At 37.9% G+C, this 14,553-nt stretch overlaps 1 protein-coding gene across 2 annotated transcripts in view; it reads right to left on the bottom strand.

Moving 5' to 3' along the window:
* Positions 1-14,553, bottom strand: part of Spag16 (sperm associated antigen 16) — an 883,930-nt gene that overhangs the window by 796,856 nt on the left and 72,521 nt on the right. The window lies entirely within an intron of this gene.

Here is a 14,553-nt window from a genome sequence, read left to right as displayed (position 1 = left end):
CACTTCCTGCTTGGATTTGAGGCCTGATTCATAGGAATTCCATATCTGGTACAATAATTCTTGTCTAAGCTCATGGCCTGAAGATCACAGAGGCTAAGGCAGAATCCACTATTGCTATTTTGATAATGATCTCAGTCTTGGTGAGAGAAGCTTCCTTCTTTCTGACACCATACTGAGGAAGTATTAGCAGTAGACAGTTGTTGGAGGAGGGAGAATCACTTTGGTTTTATTTGTTTTGTTTTGTTTTGTGTGAAGACAAGGCCACTGGTAGGTTCCCTATGCTTTAGTGGATGTCTCCACACTCATCTTTTGTGTGATAATGTTTTTGTACACTATGAAGGTGTGTCTCTGTTCTGCCTCATCTGCTAAATAAACTACTATCTGAATAAATAATCTAAAAATTTTAGTGCATGTATTTTTAGTTACTTTTCTACATTTTTAAAAAATGTAATTAAGTATTAAGATGGCATGACTTTTTAAAAATATTTCTAGCCTTTGACATTTGAATTTTAAAATATAAAGTATTTTAAAACTTTATTGCAAAAAATATTTAAGCTTCCATTTATCTTATAGCCATACATCGTCTCCAGCGTATCCTCTAATTCCATCCATCTGGATTTAAAAAAATCTATTTTTTGAAAAATTTTAACTGAAATAAAATTTAAATCACATAAAATGTATCAACTTAACTAGTTTAATTAAAGAGTTCAGAGATAGAAAAACATTTCATATCACTGAAAGAATATACTTGGCAGTTACCAAAATAACCCAATTAGTTCACGATGTGTGGGATAGGATTAGTGTGGAGAGAAATGTCAAGTGGTAATCTCTAAAATGACTCTCATCCCTGATCAATATAATGAAGAATAATTTCACACCCTGGAAAGGTTGGTGGGAGGTAGCAGAAATTAAATATGGGGCTATCCATGATGTTTATACAAAGTTCTCCTGTCGCCTGCAAGGATGGACAAAGAGCAACCCTAAAGGCTCGGAATAAACTGCTAAAATCCACCAGCATAGTAGCCCCCATTGCAGATGCTCCGTCTGATGTGCACTGCAGCAGTGCGCAGCCAAGGCACTGGCAAGTGTGTTCTTGGAGCTCCATCAGAAGGAAGCCCCAGAAGTAGTGTGCAATCACCTGGCACACAGAGCATATGTCATCTTTCCCAGGCTGACATTCTCACCCATGGACATAAAGAGTACGTGGAGTTTTTTAACCACCTAGAAACATCACAGGACATCACTAATAATTATATTAGAATGGATATGTAAAACATTTAATGATATTTAATAAATTTTGTATTTCACAAAAAATATACCAGAGAAGGGGTCTGTGCAAATACAAAGTCAATGGTTCCTCGGAAACAGTGCTTGACTGCTTGATGAGCTCAAGGACACACGTGGTTGTGGACAGACTGAGAATGTAAGACAGTGTGGCTGATAACATCAGCCAGGGCTACCCCTCCATAACTTGTTCAGAGGTCAGACCTTCTCAGAAGTGCAGACCACACGTCATGATGATCCATGTCACCTGTACATACATTCGTTAAGATTTCAAACATTCTTAAAACTGGAGCACTCATCCAGCCCCACAGGCCTTTGGGTTCATTATCCACTATGAAGGTCTCAAAAACAAGTGGAGTGTGAAGGAAAAGCAAAACACTCTCAACATATAGTCATGTGAGAAGATGTATTACCTGGGAGGGTGAGAATCAAACACTCCCTAATAATTGTGGGGCACTGACTTCATGAAGGCTTTCTCTCTGGTTCTCTTGGGGAAAGACACGCAAACAAATTTTCCTTCATTTGTCAAAGTGCTTCATTCCTTTCTCTCAGAGCAACTTAAACGCCCTCATTCACTTTAAAGATACAATAGCCCTGGGGCTGCAGAGATACCACTGTCAATAAAGCTCTAAGATAAGCATGGATCTCTGAGTTTGGTCCCAGCACTCATGTAAAAGGCTAAGCATGACTATCCACATTCCTATAACTCAGCACCATGGTGACCAGAAACAGGAGGATTGGATTTGTATAGCTTGTTGACTACACCATGGCTCCAAGTTTACTGAGAGACCTTGACTCAAGAGGAATGAAGTTGAGAATGATAAAGGAAGACACCATATGTCCGTGGACTTCAGGCCTCAATATAGGTGCATATAAATGTGTTTGCATGTACACAAATGTTTGCAACCACCGTGGTCCAGACAACAAAGGTGCTAATCTCCTTTTTGATTAATAATACTGTGAGTGAACTCTATTTACTAGTAGCATTGTGAGACTACACATACATTTTTCGGTTTATTTTTCCCAGAATTTTATACACTTTACACGTATTTGAAATAGACATATTAGTTCATTAGTAATATCTCTTGACAATTCATTGATTTATGAAGTCCTACTATGATATAATAGTGACATGGAATTCATAGACCTTAATATCCTTACCAAGAATAAATAAAAATTAATGTGACCAGGTGCAGGAACTGTAGAAACCAAAACTTCCTTCCATAAAGCATTTGAAAGATACAGAGAGTAGCCAACGTTCATGTGCCCACTTAAATTCATAGCTTGGCTTTAGCAGAAAATTCCAGATCTTATGAGATGAATGTGGACTACTGCAAGCTTGACGGTGTCTAGTCTGTAATTGTTATTACCATCCTACAATCATTCTGTGCCTACAGTGCTAGAGTAATATGCTAGCTCCACACCTTTTCAAAGTTCCTCATCTAGTATCATGGAATGCCACAAGCATGATTCTGATTGAAATATACATATTGTAGAAAACAAATATATGATTATGATCTCACACCCACTGAATTAGCATTAGACTCTCAACAGATAGAAAAGTAGACTGACTATCTTACTGAAAGCTCAATTATTACGTCTACGTAAGACCAATAGCCTCTAAAAATCTCCTCACAATCCTGGAAGCCAATAATTCACAAAAACTGAAGTGTTTTTCTCAGTGTTCTTTTTTTAAAATATTTTATTTTACGTGCATTGGCATTTTGCCTGCAGGTTTATCTCTGTGAGTGAGTGTGTCAGATCTTGGAGTTATAGACAGGTGTGAGTTGGCATGTGGGTGCTGGGAACTGAACCCAGGTCCTCCTGGGAAGAGCAGTCAGTGTTCTTAACAGCTGAGTCATGTCTCCAGCCCTCACTGCTAAATTCAAATGCTAAACTCCAAGGATTTTTCTCCTAAAAACGATTATGTCTTCTACAAAGAATGCTTCCACCATGAGAGAAAAGGAAGTCACTGAAAAGGTAAGCTGTGTGCTGCCATTCATTAGTTTCTCTGCCACTTTGCTCTCAGTTACTCGGGAGACACTGGGTTGCTGTATAACTATAACTGTAGAGATGAACTCTGAAACCCTGGGAAAACCTGAGAAACATCCTAGAAACATCATTATTAAAAGATAAATGTCAAAGAAAAATCACACTAATGGCAACTATTCAGAGTTGAAGCTAACCTAGTAGTAAAGAACCCCCATAGGCCAAGATACTGACTGAGCAAAGACAAGTATCTTTAATGATGGACTGTGGGTAGTTTAATAATCTAATCCAACCTTCATTGTATTATTACACACATTTTTTAAAAATCACAAATTGATGAAAAATAAACAATACAAAAACAAAAGGTGAAGATAAACAGATTCTGAAGTAAATGGAGCAGGAGACCAAACGTTAAATGCCAATCAGAGTCTTTAAGAAGTGTTCATGTCAACTTGACACAAGTTAGAGTTATTTGAGAAGTGTGGCTCTCAAGTGAGAAAATGCCTTTATAATACTGGTCTGTAGGCAAGCCTACAGTATTATTTTCTTAATTAGTGATCTAAGTAGAAAGGTCCAGCCACATTGGGTGGAACCACCCTGGGCTGGTGGTACTGGGTTGCATGAGGAAGCAGCCTGAGGAAGCCATGGGGATCAAGTCAAAAAGCAGCACTCCTCTATGGCTTCTACAACAGCTCCTGCTTCCATATTCTTACCCTGTTTGAGTTCCTGCTCTGATTGCCTTCAAAGATGAAGTGAAATGGAAGCATAAAGCCAAATAAACCCTTTGCTCTCCAACCTTCTTGGTCACAGTGTTTTATTACAGCAATAGTTGCCCTAAGTCAAGGAGACTCAAGTAAATATTACATCAACTGACATATTACTAGGCTTCTAAGAAAACAGAGTCAATGTTGAATACAAGATAAATCTAGAAAATTAATAACAGAGCTTTCAAAATAAAAACAAATTCTGTGGGTTGATCATGATAAATTGGATGAAGTCAATTCTCCAATAGGTAACCAGAAGGCAATGTTCAAATGATAAATCAAAATGCAAACCAAAGAGATGGGACTATAGAAGAAACTTAAGGCTTATGAAATGCTGTTTTGAGAAGGCAAACTGTACCTATTATTAGTTTTAGATGTGGAAAGTGGGATGAACAACAGAAATGAAATGCCCTGTGATAAAATAGCACTATGGCTGAAGAATAAAACCTTCTATGGTCTAGACTGCAAGCAAAAGCAAACAAACTGTACCTTCATCTTGCTATACTCTGTTAAAATTGACAACACTTTAAAAAAGAAAACAGCTAAAGAAACAGGGAAAATACCTACGGACATTAAGTTAGAAGTCTCCCAGAAACGCACACTTTAGCAAGTTACAGTAGTATGTTTTGATATGACTTTTTAGACAGAATACTACATTTGTTTTTCAGAAGTATTTGACTACTTGTAAAAATTTTAAAGGATTTTCTAAAATGAGTTGATTCTTTAAACTTTTCATAGATGCCAAAGATAGAAGGCATTAGAGAACTTGGGAATGGAGGACACACAAGAACATCTGTGGAGAAACCTCTCACTTGAGGCCTGTTCTTCCAAGATTTGGAGACCTGAGAAATAGTTCAAGCCCTTTGTGAGGACCCTGACCCAGAGAGCCTCATGCTTGCTGTCCTTACCTAGAAAACACAGTGCAGAATGTTGCCTAACCTGCAGTCTAGAACAATAAGATGAAGCTCTCACTGACGATGGAAATCAAACTTCTCTTCTATCAGTGGTACCTATTGTGATGACAGGAGGAATGCTGACTTACAGTTGTTAACAGGTATCCAACAGGTTGGCCTGAAGCAAAACATGAAATAAGTAAGAAAGAACCTCTGAGATGCACTGTAAGGGGAACAAGGAGAGGGAGCCAACCAGGAAGTGCTGTGACAGTACAAGGAATTTCATGAAGACGCTGGTAGGTGACTATGAAGGTATCATGACAAAAGTCACCTGACCTTCAGTATCTGGCAGGTCCAAAGTTCTCTAAGCTACCAAAAAAATGGCTCCAGTAAAAAACATAATTCCCCAGTCCTCTTAAATCTCCTTTCACTTCCAACTTCAACCATATCAGCTAAAGCAGATAAAAAAGGGGAAAGGGACACACTCCAGTTTCATCACTGTCTCTGTTCCCTGAGCCCAGAGACTCTAGGCAGAGACATGAGAGGTTAATGCTACATCAAACACAGAGTTTTTGTGTGACAGAAACCCGAAACCTGCTCTTCTAATGTGATACCACATTTTGTACCTAAGACCTCAGACTTTACTAATTAGCCTCACTAAGCCAGAAATTAATTCTCATCTAGAAATAGACTCACAAATCAGCTTGAAAGTTCCCCAGGTCATATAAATACAGTCAAACATCAGTGTCACGTTTTTTCAAAATATTGGCACATTATATGTTGTATCCCATACAGTATTGATTATTTTCACAGAAAACAAGAATCACACCAAGCTTTTTTGTTGTTGTCTGTGAGGTCCCTGGCCAACAAGTGTCTCTGATGCTGTACCAGAAGATCTGTCCTTCTGGAGGGGTGAGTGTGAGCCCGACTGGCAGCCGGGCCGGATGCTCCGGAAAGGGAGTACAGGCACCCTCCTTTCCCCTAAACTTTCTGGCCATTCAGCGAGGGCTTCTCCCTGGCTACTGTTCTTCTCTTCTTATCCCACCCCAGCTTGGCCCCCAAGTAACCCTTTCCATCTGTGGAGTCATAGGATCCCCCAACTCAGCCTGCTTTGGGGCTGAGGGTCTGGGGACAAAGTTGTGAGTGCAACTGCTGCAGGAGTTTCCTTGTCCCACTGAGCCTGCACCCAGCAAGGCTGTCCTTTTGTCTGAGAGGTCCCTGGCCAGGAAGTGGCCTGCTCCTGTACCAGAAGTTCCATCCCTCAGGAGGTGTAAGTGAGTGCCCTACCAGCTGGTAGGACGCCCTGGGAACGGAGCACAGGTACCCCCAAATCCCCTAAACTTTCTGACCATTCAGCAGTGCTTCTCCCTGGCTACTGCCTTTCTCTACTTATCCCATCCAATCTTGCCCCCAAGCACTTCTTTCCATCTGCGGGGCCCTTAGATCCACCACTATAGCACACTCCAGGGTGGAGAGGATTGGAGAGACTGCAGTGCTGAGGGGACCTAAAAGAGAGCAGACCAAGAAAAACCCCTAAGTACACAGGAAGTCACAGCAAAGATCAGACCATGCCACCAAGACTCTCTCCTAAAAGCATTTGAAGGAAGAGATGGGCAGGCACCAACGCAAGAATTCTTCCAACAATCTGAAAAACAACAATATAACACCAGAATCCAGTGAACATACAACAGGAAGACTTGAACACCCTAACCCAGAAGAAGTAGAAGAAATAGACTTTAAACATAACATTATTAAAGTAATAGAGTCCCTTAAATAGGATGTGAAAAACCCCCCTTAAAGAAATGGATGAGAAGACTAACAAGAAGTTTGAAGAAATCAATAAATCCCTCAAAGATGCTCTAAGAAACCAAGAAAAAGCAATCAAACAGGTAATAGAAACAGTTCAAGACTTGAAACCTAAAATGGAGGTAATGAAGAAAACACAAACCAAGGGATGGCTGGATATGGAAAATCTGGGTAAACAAACAGGGATTACAGAAACAAGTATAACCAACAGAATACAAGAGATAGAAGAAAGAATCTCAGATGCTAAAGATACTATAGAGGGAATAAACTCATTGATCAAAGAAAAGAGCAAATCCAACAAATTCTTAACACAAAACATCCAGGAAATCTGGAACACCATGAAAAGACCAAACCTAAAAATAATAGGGGTAGAAGACGGAGAAGAATTACAGCTCAATGGTCCAGAAAATATATTCAACAAAATTATAGAAGAAAACTTTCCCAACCTAAAGAACGATATTCCTATGAAGGTACACAAAGCATACAGAAGACTGAACAGACTGGATCAAAAAAAAATAATCCCCTCCCCATATAATAGTCAAAACACAAAACATACAGAATAAAGAAAGAATATTAAGAGCAGCAAAGGAAAAAAGTCAAGTAACATATAAAGGTAAACCTTTATCAGAATTACACCTACTTCTCTATGAAAACCATGAAAGCCAGAAGGTCTTAGATAGATATGCTGCAGAAACTAAGAGACCATTGATGCAAACCCAGACTACTATACCCAACCAAGCTTTCTTTCACCATCAAAGGAGAAAACAAGATATTCCAGGATAAAAACAAATTTATACAATGCGTAGCCACAAACCCAGCCTTACAGAAAGCAAAAGAAGGAAAATCACAACCCAAGGAACCCAACAACACCCACAATAACTTAGACATCTAACAATCCTCCACAAGTCCAACCCAAAGAAGGGAAACACACAAACTCTACCACCAAAAAAAGTAACCAGAGTTAACAACCACTGGTCGTTAATATAACTTAATATCAATGGTCTCAATTCACCTATAAAAAGGCACAGGTTAAGAGAATGGATGCGAAAGCAGGATCCAACATTCTGCTGCTTAAAGAAACACACCTCAACCACAAAGACAGACATTTACTCAGAGTAAAGGGTTGAGAAAAGGTTTTTTCAATCAAAGGGACCTAAGAAACAAGCAGGTGTGTCTATACTAATACCTAACCAAATTGACTTCAAACTAAAATCAATCGGAAAAGATGCGGATGGACACTTTATACTCATAACAGGAACAATTCATCAGGATGAAGTCTCAATCCTGAATATCTATGCCCCTAATATAAAAGCACATATATGTAAAAGAAACATTACTAGAACTCAAAACACACATCAAACCACACACACTAATAGTAGACTTCAACACTCCTCTCTCAACAATGGACAGGTCAACCAGACAGAAACCTAGCAGAAAAATAAGAGAACTAATGGAGGTAATGAATCAAATGGACTTAACAGACATCTATAGAACATTCCACCCAACTAGGAAAGAATATACCTTCTCAGCATCTCATGGAACCTTCTCAAAAATTGATCACATATTCGGTAACAAAGCAAACATCCACAGATACAAAAAAAAAAATTTAGTAGCCACCTGTGTCTTATCAGATCACCATGGAATAAAGTTAGAATTTAACAACAATTCTACCCCCAGAAAGCCTACAAATTCATCGAAACTGAACAGTCAACTACTGAACCATCCCTGGGTCAAGGAAGAAATAAAGAAAGAAATTAACATCTTCCTTGAATTCAATGAAAATAAAGACACAATATACCCAAACCTATGGGACACAATGAAAGCAGTGCTAAGAGGAAAGTTCATAGCACTAAGTGCCCACATTAAAAAATGGAGAAAGCTCACATTAGAGACTTAACAACACAGCTGAAAGCTCTAAATAAAAAAAAAAAGAAGAAAAGAAAAAGAAACAGACTCACCCAGGAGGAGTAGAAGACTGGAAATAATCAAATAATCAAACTGAGGGCTGAAATCAACAAAATAGAAACACAGAAAACTATCTAAAAAATCAGTGAAACAAAAAGTTGGTTCTTTGAGAAAATTAACAAGATTGACAAGCCCCTATTCAAACCAATCAAAAGGCAGAGAGAGAACGCGCAAATTAACAAGATCAGAAATGAAAAGGGGGACATAACAACAGACACTGAGGAAATTCATAGAATATTAGGTCTTACTACAAAGGCCTATATGCCACAAAGTTGGAAAATGTAAAAGAAATGAACTTGTTTTTAGATAAATACCATATTCCAAAATTAAATCAAGACCAAGTGAACAATTTAAATAGTCGTGAGGAAATAGAAGCTGTTAAAAAAAATACCTCCCACCCCAAAAAAGCCCAGGATCAGATGGTTTTAATGCAGAATTTTACCAGAACTTCCAAGAAGAGCTGATATGTATACTCCTTAAGGTGTTTCACATAATAGAAACAGAAGAGTCATTATCAGACTCTTTTTAAGAAGCTACAGTTACCCTGATACCCAAACCACACAACGACTCAACTAAGATAGAGAATTACAGGCCAATCTCACTCATGAACATCGATGCAAAAATTCTCAATAAAATACTGGCAAACTGAATCCAAGAACACATCAAAATATTATTCATTATGATCAAGTAGGCTTCATCCCAGAGATGCAGGGCTGGTTCAACATACAAAAATCTATCAGTGTAATCTATCACATAAATAAACTGAAAGAAAAATCCATATGATCATTTAAATAGATACTGAAAAATCATTTGACAAAATTCAACACCCTTTTAATGATAAAGGTCTTGAAGAGGTTAGAAATACAAAGATCATATCTAAATATAATAAAGGCAATATAGAGCAAACCAACAGCTAATATCAAATTAAATAGAGAGAAACTCAAAGCCATCTATCACATAAATAAACTGAAAGAAAAATCCATATGATCATTTAAATAGATACTGAAAAATCATTTGACAAAATTCAACACCCTTTTAATGATAAAGGTCTTGGAGAGGTTAGAAATACAAAGATCATATCTAAATATAATAAAGGCAATATAGAGCAAACCAACAGCTAATATCAAATTAAATAGAGAGAAACTCAAAGCCATTCCACTAAAATCAGGAACAAGACAAGGCTGTCCACTCTCCTCATACCTCTTCAACATAGTGCTTGAAGTTCTAGCAATAGTAATAAGACAACATATGGAGATCAAGGGGATTCAAATCAGAAAGGAAGAAGTCAAACTTTCGTTATTTGCAGATGGTATAATTGTGTACATCCGTGGCCCCAAAAACTCTTCTAAAGAACATCTACAGCTGATAAATGCCTTCAGTGATGTGGCAGGATACAAGATCAACTCAAAAAATCAGTAGCCCTTCTATACACAAAGGATAAAATCAGAGAAACATCACCTTTCACAATAGCCACAAATAGCATAAAGTATCTTGGGGTTACACTAACCAAGGAAGTGAAAGATCTATTTGACAAGAACTTTAAGTCTTTGAAGAAAGAAATTGAAGAAGACACCGGAAAATGGAAGGATCTCCCACGCTCTTGGATGGGTAGGATCAACATAGTAAAAATGTCAGTTCTATCAAAGGCAATCTATAAATTCAACGCAATCCCTATCAAAATCCCAAAAAAAGTCTTCACAGACCTTGAGAGAATAATAATCAACTTTATGTGGAAAAACAAAAGACCCAGAATATCCAAAACAATCCTATACAATAAAAGTACTTCCGGAGGCATTACCATCCCTGACTTCAAACTCTATTACAGAGCTACAGTATTGAAAACAGCTTGGTATTGGCATAAAAACAGAGACGATGACCTATGGAGTTGAATAGAAGACCCAGATATTAACCCACAAACCTATGAACACCTGATTTTCGACAAAGGAGCTAAAAATATACAATGAAAGAATGAAAGCTTCTTAACAAATCATGCTGGCATAACTGATGGTCAACCTGTAGAAGAATGAAAATAGATCCATATCTATCACCATGCACAAAGCTCAAGTACAAATGGGTTAAAGGCCTCAATATAAATCTGACCACACTGAACCTGATAGAAGAGAAAGTGGGAAGTAGTCTGCAACACATGGGCACAGGAGACCACTTCCTAAGTAGAACCCCAGTATCACAGACAACAAGAGCAATATTGAATAAATGGGACCTCCTGATACTGAAAAGCTTCTGTAAAGCAAAGGACATTGTCATTCAGACAAAAAGACATGCTATTGAATGGGAGAAGATCTTCACCAACTCCGCATCAGAAAAAGGTCTGATCTCCAAAATATATAAAGAACTCAAGAAACTGGACATTAAAATTCTAATTAACCCAATTAAAAAATAGGGTACAGAACTGAAAAGGAGAATTCTCATCAGACAAATTTCAAATGGCCAAAAGACACTTAAGGGCATGTTCAGCCTCCTTAGCGATTAGGGAAATGCAAATCAAAACAACTTTGAGATACCATCTTACCCTTGTCAAAATGGCTAAAATCAAAAACACCAATGATAGCCTATGCTGGAGAGGATGTGGAGTAATGGGAGCACTCATCTATTGCTGGTGGGATTGCAAACTTGTGCAACCACCTTGCAAATCAGTATGGCAGTTTCTCAGGAAATTGGGAATCAATCTACCTCAGGATCCAGCAATATCACTCTTTACAAAAGACTCAAGAGATGCCCAATCATACTACAAAAGCATCTGTTCAACTATGTTCATGGCAGCATTATTTGTAATAGCCAGTACCTGGAAACAACCTAGATGTCCCTCAATGGAAGAATGGATAAAGAAAGTGTGGAAAATATACACATTAGAGTACTACTCAATGGTAAAAAATAATGACACCTTGAATTTTGCATGCAAATGGATGGAAATAAAAAAAACTATCCGAGTGAGATAACCCAGATCCAAAAAGATGAATATGGTATGTACTCACTCATTAGTGGACTGTAGCCATAAACAAAGGACATTAAGCCTATAGTTCGCAAGCTTAGAGAAGCCAAATAACAAGGTGAACCCAAAGAAAAACAAAGAAAAACTCCTGGAAATTGGAAGCAAACAAGATCGCCTGTCAAAAGTTGGGAGCAAGGGAGTAGGGGCTAGAAGTGGGATGGAGATGGGGGAAGGGGAAAGGGGGAGAGAAAAGGGAGAAAGGAAAGACTGGACAAAGCTTGGGGAGTGGGAGGGTGGAGATGGAGGAATGGCGGATATAGGAGCAGGGAGAAGATATCTACATTAAGGGAGATATTTTAGGGTTGGCAAGAGACTTGGCTCTAGTGGGGATCCCAGGTGTCCATGGGGATGTCCCCAGCTAGGTCTTTGGGCAGCTGAGGAGAAGGTGCCTGAACTGGCCTTGCCCCACTACCACACTGATGATTATCTCGAATATTGCCATAGGCCATAGAATCTTCATCAGGCGAAGTTAGTCCTGAGAGCTAGAAACCCATTTTATTCTCTTCATCAATACAGAAAACATAACATACGTAAGTTTTCTTTTTTTCATATAAATACAAACATTCATATAAAAAATATTCACACCAAAAGCAAACAGCAGCATTGTCTAAAAAAAAAAAGAAGCAAGTGAGAAACTAATTCAAATTAAGAACTACTATCAACCGAATATTAACACAAAGCAAAAATGAGACTATTTCAGGTGTATAAACACTGAGATGATTTATCTCCATAGAACCTTTTGGAACTTACTCCAGGAGACACTTCAGAAAAACAAACAAACAAACGAAAGAAAAAAAACAGACCATAAAGAGCAATGTAGAAACTAAGTAGGAAGGACAGCTGAGTGAGAGCTAATGAGGTGTGAAAAAGTGACTACATTTAAGGATAAGTTTCAGGGCCCATTTACTACTCCATGACTCTATTAAAACAGTTAATTCTGCAAGAAATAATACTTATTTACATATAATACATTTCAATGATGGTTTATCAAATTCACTTATTAAATTACAGAAAATAGAATTAGCACTATAAATGAATGTCAGCACTTTCAATTATGAGAATAGTTCAATGAGATGCTCCAAATGTATCTTTATTTCCATAACAGAGTCCATGGTGCCAACTAAGTAAATAAAAAAATGCACTGTGATGTGATGTAATAGTACGCACATGCAAATTTAAATATTATTAAAAGTGATTGGTCAGAAATGAAAGAAGAGGCAGATTCACTCTATACAGTTCAGGTTCTTTGAGGTCTCGACTGTTTTATCATGTGGTAAGTACTTTATTATGTGTTCTAATACATCATCAAAGAAAAATATACTCTGCATTGATACATTATTCATATGCTCTGTGTTTACAAAGATCTTTGTCATGTGGCATGTCAACCCTGCATTAAAAATAAGCGTTCACAAATGACTCACCCAATTGTCACTAAGCATGGCACAACTTCTAAGAGAGTTTATGTGTATATCACTGGATGAGAAAGTCCCTAAGTGATGAGGATTTCTGTGACCAAAAGTTCGCACGGCACTGAATCTACTTCAAATGAACAGTAATGACCTCGGAACAGAACACTAACCTGAAGATCATCAAAGGTCACTGTGTCAAAGGCTTAACATACCCTGAAAATGTTTATTATTTACTCTAATATTTTACACAATACCTGATTTCGATGCATATCTCAAAGGAGAAAAATGTAATTGGTATTATGCATGTACATGCTATAGATTGAATTTATAAAAATTGATTTACTAGTAGACCACCACTAAAAGCTATTACAATAGAAAATATTCTCATTTAAAAATAAGAGTCAGGACTAGACATATGACTTAGTATTTTAGAGAACATGTAAGGGCCAAAGCTAGGATTCCAGTACCCACATAAATAGACAGAGTCCTCCACAAATGCCTTCAACTCGGGAGTCAAGGCATCTGATTTACTCTTTTGGCCTACCCTATGCACAGTCAGGTGTACCCATGCATACTGCATACACACATATACACATAATACAAATAATTTTTAAAAGTTAAATAAATAGTAAATGCAAAAGTTAGAGTACTCTCTAGTAACAAACATTTTATATGCATAACTATTACCATATTCATAATTTTACAGAATTTTTATAACAAGAAACTATATTCCTGTGACAGGTCATGTTGACTGTCAACTTTATGGGATCAGGAGTCTCCTAAGAAGCCAAGGCACGCATATAGGTGGTTTCCTAGATTAGTTCAGCCTCTGCCCATGCCCATAAGGGATGGTCATCAGTAAGCTAGCCGAAATGGGAAGACCTGTCCTTGATGGAGGCAGCACACTGCCTGGGAGAACGCGTGGAAGTGCATGAAAGGGAAAAGAGCCAAGCACAACATCACTGTTCACTATTTTCCAACTGCAGATCCAATTTGATCAACTCCTTGAATTCCTGTTGCCATGACTCCCTTACTCTGTGGTTATTAATAAGCCTTTTATCCCTTTAACTTTCCCTTGGGTGTATTATCACAGTAACCAGATACATAACTAAAACAGCCCCACCGTATTTTATTTTACATTCTTTCTTTTTTATGTTTTTATTTCTTTGATTATACACGTTTAATTACTGTTTTGATTGCAAAGGAAATGTATTGATTATGCAGATAAATTTCTAAGTAGTGTATAAGTCTATTCTATGTGGTTTTTTTTTAAGGAAGACAAGGGAAATTAGGTTAGCCCACAGGTTAGGATAGAGGTAACTAAGTGGAAACTTGGGCAGGTCTGCTGGCTACTGGGACTGGGGTGAGTGGTTATGCAGACACTCACTCAGCTGCCCTGACCACTAGTAAGCAGGTGCCCAAGTGAATAAGCT

Source organism: Myodes glareolus, chromosome 1 (assembly GCF_982192425.1).
Source record: "Myodes glareolus chromosome 1, mMyoGla1.1, whole genome shotgun sequence".
Lineage (NCBI taxonomy): Eukaryota > Metazoa > Chordata > Mammalia > Rodentia > Cricetidae > Myodes > Myodes glareolus.
The sequence above is the reverse complement of the archived record's forward strand: the minus strand, read 5'-3'. Positions and strand labels throughout refer to the sequence as shown.